The 8,163-nt window shown below is 43.5% G+C and overlaps 1 pseudogene; it reads right to left on the bottom strand.

Annotated features, from left to right (window-relative positions):
• Positions 1-763: 763 nt before the first annotated feature.
• LOC119271572 lies at positions 764-7,646 on the bottom strand (annotated as a pseudogene).
• Positions 7,647-8,163: the final 517 nt, after the last annotated feature.

Here is an 8,163-nt window from a genome sequence, read left to right as displayed (position 1 = left end):
AATCAGGAAAAAGAAATTGAAAAAAATAAAAAAATAAGCAGAAAAATAAAAAGAAATCAAAAAGAAAATCAGAAAAAACAGAAGAAAACCGGTTGAAGGAACCTTCTAGGAGGTTCCAAAACTGGTTGCTCCTTGAAGTGGGCTGGCATGTGCGACGTCATCGCTCGCACCGCTTCAGTGAAGCCGCAGCTCCGTGAGCATGCCAGCATCAAATAGGATCCCACCAAACAGGTCTCTTAGTGTGTATCTCAGAAATCAACTAGGCCTCCAAACAGATTTTCAAAAAATATTCATGATGTTTTAAAAAAATTATGTACTAAAAAATATTAATGAAATTGAACAGAATGTTTGTCAAAATGTTATCGATGATGCAGCAAAATGTTGTCATGGCCGTTGAAGATTATGATTTTTTTTCTTCCGTTGCAACTCACGGGCCCTTTTGCTAGTCCGTATCAATATGTCTTCAACGGTTCAAAAAAAGACTATGCCTTCCAACCCACGCAGATGTGTGCCTTGAAATAATCATCATACATGACCCGATGATCGTGTTTAATCTCTGTCGGAATCAATCAGATTTTGCCAGTTCACGTAGAATAAATTTCGTAGGTACTTCTTTTGTTAACTCGATCGATGTGCCGCTTAATTTACAAATCTGTTTTCTCTTACGCACATGACGGACGAACATTTTTTTTGCGAAGAACACGACGGACGAAGATGACCACAGTGGTACAAGCTTTTCACACAGAGTTGCTCCGAAATTAATCTAGAACTTGTCTATGGAAACACCATCCCTGACAACCTCGTAGGCGTGGCGATTCCAGGTCTTGTTCAAGCCGGCGCAGAAATGCACCTTGGAGGCTTCCGTCCTGATGGCGGTCACCTTGATCCAAATGAGGATCTTGATCTTGATGCCCTCCACCTCCGACAGCTTCCCCTTGTCGAGGTTGCCGGTCACGCAGGTGAAGAACCGGAGCACCAACGAATCCTTGTAGCCGACCTCGCACACTGACGCGATATGCACCATGAGCTTCTTTGTCTCCTCGTCGAACTCGTAATTGGTCGCATCTTGTGGGAAGAGGCCCATTTTTTGCGAATGGGGAAGAGGCTCATTGGAAGGTCGTATTCCTTTAGGAGTTCGGGAAATGGTTTCTGCATTTTCCCTGAAACCAAAATGGTTACTTTCTTGCTCACATGGCGACACGGACCGGTAAACAAATTAATGACCCCTTAAGTAGTTATAAGTGCAGGTATTGGTGTTGTATAAGTAAACATGAAAAACATTATTCATGAGATGATCACCTCCTTTTTGAGTTAAGATTACCACAAGAAATGCAGAACATCCGCATTGTTAAGATGCAAGTGTTTATGCAGATTGCAGTAGACAGAGAAGAAAGAGCTTCACGCCATTCTGAATGTGCGCGCCCTATCATTTCCGGGGGAGATGAAATCATGCGTGGTGTGCCTTTTGAACTAGGATGAGCAAAGCTAGGGAAGGGTACCTTACCTTTGATTTTGTTGACCATCCATTTGGCTCCATCTCCGATGCTGCTTGATATACTCTGAATCGAAATAACAAAATGGTTTATGGAGTGAGCAACTCAGAACACAAGAAAATGGAACTCATTATTACTACTAGTTCCCATTACTTGGAGAAACATGGCAAACAAAACAGAATCTTATAGAACCAAGATATTTATGCAAGGCTTTATTTATTCACCCGGATGCTTCATGGTCAGGGAGATCGGCATGCATAACAGCACAACAACATTCTAAATGCCAACAGAGAACACAATAGCTCTGATCTAGCTCAAGTCAATAGTTCTTCCATCCTGCAAGTAAAATTAACACTAGCTAGGTGGCTGTAGGTTAAAGCAATCAAGCATATGGGCTACCAATGCAAGAAGGGTATTTTAGAGGGTTGATCGATTAATCCCATCGGATACAGCAGGGGCCCAAGGCAACGGATAATCGTTGAGAAGGCTGGAGCCAGATTTCAGGCAGTCAATACTGTTGGAAATATGAGCAATTTATCAAATGATTTTATTAACAGAAATACTAGGTAAAGCGTGACTAATATAGTAGAGATAAAACAAGTCATGCATTCTGACAGACAGAAGGTAAATAATATCTGCATATATGAACTGTAGCCTAACATATCTAGAGCAGACTGTGGAGCTAGTTGCATGTATGGAGTAGAACCTAACACATCTAGGGCAAGTACTAGTACGAGAAACTATGGCAGGACATCTAACAGAAAGAAGAAGAACACATACGTGACAGCAGCAGCAGCAGTACTGGACTTGGGGTCGATGTCCTCGCCAGCCATGTCGTCGAGGAGGTTGTCGATGTCGGGGAAGTAGTCGTCGTCGGGGAAGTAGTCGTCGGAGTCCGGGGTGTCCGTGATGAAGAAGTCAGTAGTCGCGCTGGGCGCTCCCCAAAAACCTTATCACCCTTCTCCCGTACAGGACTCAAAGAGGTGAGCTTTCGGAGGCCTGCTGTCCCGACTCGCGGTGCACGCCGCAAGCCGGGATGAGGAAGACAACAGTAGCTCAGAGATTGGAACCGGTAGCGAGAGGAAGGAGAAGTTCTGGTGCGCCTCTCTAAGAGGAGCGACCTCCCTTTTATAGGCGCAAGAGAAGGAGGCGAGAGGCTGCGCCGGGAGCTGAAGGGAACGCGGGAGACGAAACGAACAGACAGCAGCTGAAGGGTGCAGCGTTCGTATTCAATATCCACTACAGTAAAAACTTTCCAGCTTTTTAGACGTTTGGATATAATCCAATGCAATAACTCCAAAGTTTTTCATTTTTCTGACAGACTTTAACCTTCTATGAACGTGTCTTGATGACTTCATGTTATCCTTTGAGCTGCTCACTTTCGTGGTCATAGTTTGATTATCGCAGTTCATAAGGATACCCGGTACAGGTTTCTCAACAACCGGCAAGTCATTCAAGAGTCGACGAAGCCAATCTGCTTCGACCGTAGTTGTATCTAGTGATGTGAGTTCTACTTCCATTGTTGACCTCGTTAAGATGGTCTGCTTGCAAGACTTCCAAGAAACAGCGCCACCTCCATGAGTGAATACATAACCACTCGTGGCCTTTATCTCATCAACATCTGAGATCCAGTTTGAGTCACTATACCCTTCAAGCACCTTTGAGTGCCCAGTGTAGTGAATTCCATAATTCGCAATGCCAAACTCTCTCTAGAGCTTTTCCAATGTACATCTCCTGGTTTTGAAACAAACCGACTCAGTTTGCTAACAGCTAAAGAGATGTCAGGTCTTGTAGCACCGGCTAAGTACATAAGTGAGCCAATAATCTGAGAATACTTCAATTGGTCTCTAGCAATTCTTCGATTCTTTCGAAGCAACACACTCGCATCATATGGTGTTGGAGAGGGCTTGCAGTCACTATAGCCAGAGCGACTCAAGATCTTTTCCACGTAGTGAGATTGAAGCAATGCGATCCCATCATCATCGTCTCTCAACAACTTGATGTTTAGAATGACATCAGCCACTCCTAAATCTTTCATCTCAAAACAGCAAGATAGAAAGTCCTTGACCTCCTTAACAACATTCAGATTTGTTCCAAAAATCAGTATGTCGTCAACATACAAGTAAAGGATAACTCCCTCGCCCCCACCATGGCGATAGTACACACATTTGTCAGCTTCGTTTACAACAAAGCCTGCAGCTGTTAAAGTTCTTTCAAACTTCTCATGCCACTGTTTGGGTGCTTGCTTGAGTCCATACAAAGACTTCAGCAACTTGCACACTTTTCTTTCCTGACCATCTAGTACAAACCCATCTGGTTGTTCCATATAAATTTCCTCGTCCAACTCTCCATTTAGGAAAGCAGTCTTAACATTCATTTGATGAACGAGAAGCCCATGCGAGGCAGCTAGTGAAAGTAGAACTCGAATAATGGTCAGTCGAGCCACAGGTGAGTAAGTATCAAAGAAGTCTTCACCTTCCTTTTGGGTATAACCCTTAGCCACGAGCCAAGCCTTGTACTTTTCAATAGTACCATCAGGCCTAAGCTTCTTCTTGAATACCCATTTGCATCCTATAGGTTTGCACCCATAAGGACGACCAGTTATCTCCCAAGTTTCATTCGCCAAGATGGAATCCATCTCGCTACGAACCGCTTCCTTCCAGTAGTCAGCATCTTCAGATGCATAGGCCTTTGAAATATAACTGGGAGTGTCATCTATGAGATACACAAGAAAATCATCACCAAAGGACTTTGCAGTCCTCTGTCTCTTGCTCCTAGTAGGAACTTCATTGTTCTCCTCCACGGGACTTTCAAAGTGTTCCATTGAAATTGCAGGTTCGGTAATTGTAACTGGTTCCTGATTCGATGAACTAGGCATTTTTTGATTAGATGAGGTAGCCATATCCTTCATGGGAAAGATATCTTCAAAGAAAGTCGCATCATTCGACTCCATGATCGTACCAACATGCATGTCAGGTACCTCAGATTTTACAACCAAGAATCTATAACCAATGCTATGAAAAGCATATCCCAGGAAAACACAATCCACGGTCTTTGGTCCAAGTTTGCGCTTCTTTGGAATTGGCACATTGACTTTCGCCAAACAACCCCAGGTTCGTAGACAAGAGAGCTTTAACCTTTTCTTCTCCCATTCCTTGAATGGAGTTATCTCTTTGTTCTTTGTGTGGACTTGGTTTAGGACATGACATGCTGTCAATATCGCCTCCCCCCACCATGCCTTGGAGAGACCCGATGTGTCTAACATGGCGTTAACCAAATCAGTTAGAGTACGATTCTTTCTTTCGGCCACCCCATTTGACTGAGGTGAGTAGGGAGGCGTTCTCTCATGGATTATACCATGTTCCGTACAAAAAGCATCAAATTCATTGGAAAAATACTCTCCACCACGGTCGGACCTAAGCCTCTTGATTTTTCGATCAAGTTGGTTTTCCACTTCAGCTTTATAGATCTTGAAAAAGTTCAAAGACCCATCCTTAAATTTCAGAAGATACACACGACAATATCTAGTGGAGTCGTCAATTAACGTCATGAAATATTTCTTTCCACCTTTTGTCAAAACACCATTCATTTCACATATATCTGAATGTATGAGCTCCAGTGGTGCAAGATTTCTCGTTTCCGCAGTCGTGTGAGACTTACGAGGTTGCTTAGCTTGCACACAAACTTAACACTTAGATCCCTTGACAGTGCTGAAACTAGGGATCAAGTTCAACTTCGCTAGTCGTGACATGCAACCAAAGTTAACATGACAAAGACGTGAATGCCACACATTTGATTCACTATTGTTGCAAACATGATTAACAACTTTATTGCAAATGTCTGATAAGGATAAACGAAACAGGCATCCTGACTCATAGCCTTTACCAACAAAGGTTCCATACTTGGATATTACAAATTTATTCCACTCAAAGACAAGCTTATAGCCATCTCTACACAGAAGAGATCCGCTAACAAGATTTTTATTGACGGAGGGGACATAAAGCACGTTCTTCAATCGCACGATCTTCCTCGAAGTAAACTTCAGATCGACCGTGTCAACACCACGAACAAAAGCACTTGAACCGTTACCCATCAGCACGGTTGAAGTCCCTGTGGTCTGATAAGACGAAAACATGGAAATATCACCGCACACATGCACATTAGCACCCGTGTCAATCAACCAATCAGGAGAATGGCATGCTGAAAGAATAGTGGGAAATATACCATACCCATCATCCTTCATGTCAATGTCTCCAATGACAATATTAGCAGTCTTGCCGCCTTTCCCAGGATGATACTTGTCATAGCGATTAGGGCAACTAGGAGCCCAATGATCAGGATCCCCGCACACATGACAAACACCTTTCTTCTTGTCATTCTTCTTCTTGAAGTTCGTGTGTTGCACAGCCTTGTTCTTCCCATCAAACTTTGCTTTACCATCAAACTTGCCCTTGTTCTTGAACTTGTGGGGCTGGAAGTTTTTCTTCTGTACCAGATTGGCACTAGATCCTCCCTCAATACCTTGAGCACGTGTGCTTTGCTCTCGCCTTTTCTTCGACATCAAGAGTACCAATGAGATCCGGAACGGAAAACTCCTGTCTCTTATGCTTCAGTAAGGTAGCAAAGTTCCTCCACGAAGGAGGAAGCTTGGTGATGATACCTCCGGCAACAAACTTGTCCGGTAGGATACAGTTGAAGTGCTCAATCTCTCTAGCAAATGACTGTATCTCATGAGCTTGCTCAACCACGGAGCGCTCTTCAGTCATCCTGTAATCATAGAATTGCTCCATGATGTACAACTCAGTGCCGGCATCGGAGACCCCAAACTTGGCCTCGAGTGCGTCCCACATATCTTTTTCATTGTCAATTGACGTATAAGCATCAACTATGTTCTCACCAAGAACACTCAAGAGAGCAGTCTTAAACAGAGTATCCATTTTCTGAAAAGCTTGTTCCTGTTGGGCATCAAACTCCCCTTTAGGCCTACCAAGCGTGGCGTCATAGCAACTCATGGTTTGAATCCATAAAACTGCTCTCACGCGCCACCTCTTATAGTGGATACCCTCAAACATAGGAGGTCTCATGGAAGAAGCAAAACCACTTGGGGTAAATTGCCTATAATAAGGTTTTTGGATTGTTGGAAATATGAGCAATTTACCAAATGATTTTATTAACAGAAATACTAGGTAAAGCATGACTAATATAGTAGAGATAAAACAAGTCATGTGTTCTGAAAGAGAGAAGGTAAATAACATCTGCATATATGAACTATAGCCTAGCATATCTAGAGCAGACTGTAGAGCTAGTTGCATGTATGGAGTAGAACCTAACACATCTAGGGCAAGTACTAGTACGAGAAACTGTGGCAGGACATCTAACAGAAAGAAGAAGAACACATACGTGACAGCAGCAGCAGTAGTACTGGACTTGGGGTCGATGTCCTCGCCAGCCATGTCGTCGAGGAGGTTGTCGACGTCGGGGAAGTAGTCGTCGGAGTCCGGGGTGTCTGTGACGAAGAAGTCAGTAGTCGCGCTGGGCGCTCCCCAAAACCCTTATCACCCTTCTCCCGTACATGACTAAAAAAGGTGAGGTTTCAGAGGCCTACTGTCCCGACTCGCGATGCACGCCGCAAGCCGGGATGAGGAAGACAACAATAGCTCAGAGATTGGAACCCGTGGCGCGGCACATCGTGACGAGGCGTGGCGTGGCGAGGCGGGCGGCGAAGGAGGAGCGTGCGTGGATATCCCTCTTGTTCTCATACTCATACAAGTGGGGAAAGAACCTCCCTTATAAAGAAGTCCAACTCGCTCTAAACTAGCAATATGGGACAAAACTTTGTTCCACCTCTTGCCTTGTACGAATAGGCTGCGTGAGCCTCTAGGATTTATTAGGAATTTCTGAAACTGCTATTGGGCTATGCCCAAAATAGACAAAATTCCAGCAAATACAAGGGAGACAAGATGATGCATGCATGCATGCATGTTTAGAATGAATGATTCGGACCAGGCACGGAATCGAATTGAACAAGTTTAAAGAAATCTAGGGAAAGGGGAGGAGGGGACTGACATTGAGCTCGTCGCCGACGTTGTTCATCTCCTTGCCGGCCTGCTGGTTGAACCAGTACCCAGCTGCCTTCCCCATTATCTGATCCATGGTCAAGGATCAAATCACTGCTCCTGTTGGCCAGAAATTCCCCTTTTGCTGATCGAAAATGTCTGGAAATCGATTTCTCCGTCGTCTTCCACCTTTGGTATCGTCGACGACGGTCAATTTTAGTGCGAGGGAGGGGGAGCCTCCTACTTGTTAGACCCACATTTACTGACTAGGATTTGACATGGACAGGGTGGCCCATGTGCCCGGGCGGGGCGCCCAGATTTTCAGAAAATATTCACGACTTTGAAAAAACGTTCCAAAATTTTAAAAATGTTCACAAATTCAAATAACCATTCATGAAATTCAAAAAATGTTCATGAATTTCAATTATTTCCAAATTTCAACAAAAGGTTGTCGACTCAAAAAATATTAGCAAAGTTCAAAAATCGTTCCACAATTTTTTTAAAAAAATCACAAATTTTGAAAAAATCGCGAATTTAGAAAAGGTCATGATTTAAAGAAATGTTCCACATTTTAAAAAATATACATAATTTCAAAAGATTCATGAACTTTAAAT

This window comes from Triticum dicoccoides, chromosome 3A (genome assembly GCF_002162155.2).
Source record: "Triticum dicoccoides isolate Atlit2015 ecotype Zavitan chromosome 3A, WEW_v2.0, whole genome shotgun sequence".
Taxonomy (NCBI): Eukaryota; Viridiplantae; Streptophyta; class Magnoliopsida; order Poales; family Poaceae; genus Triticum; species Triticum dicoccoides.
This window is presented reverse-complemented; position numbering and strand designations above follow the sequence as displayed.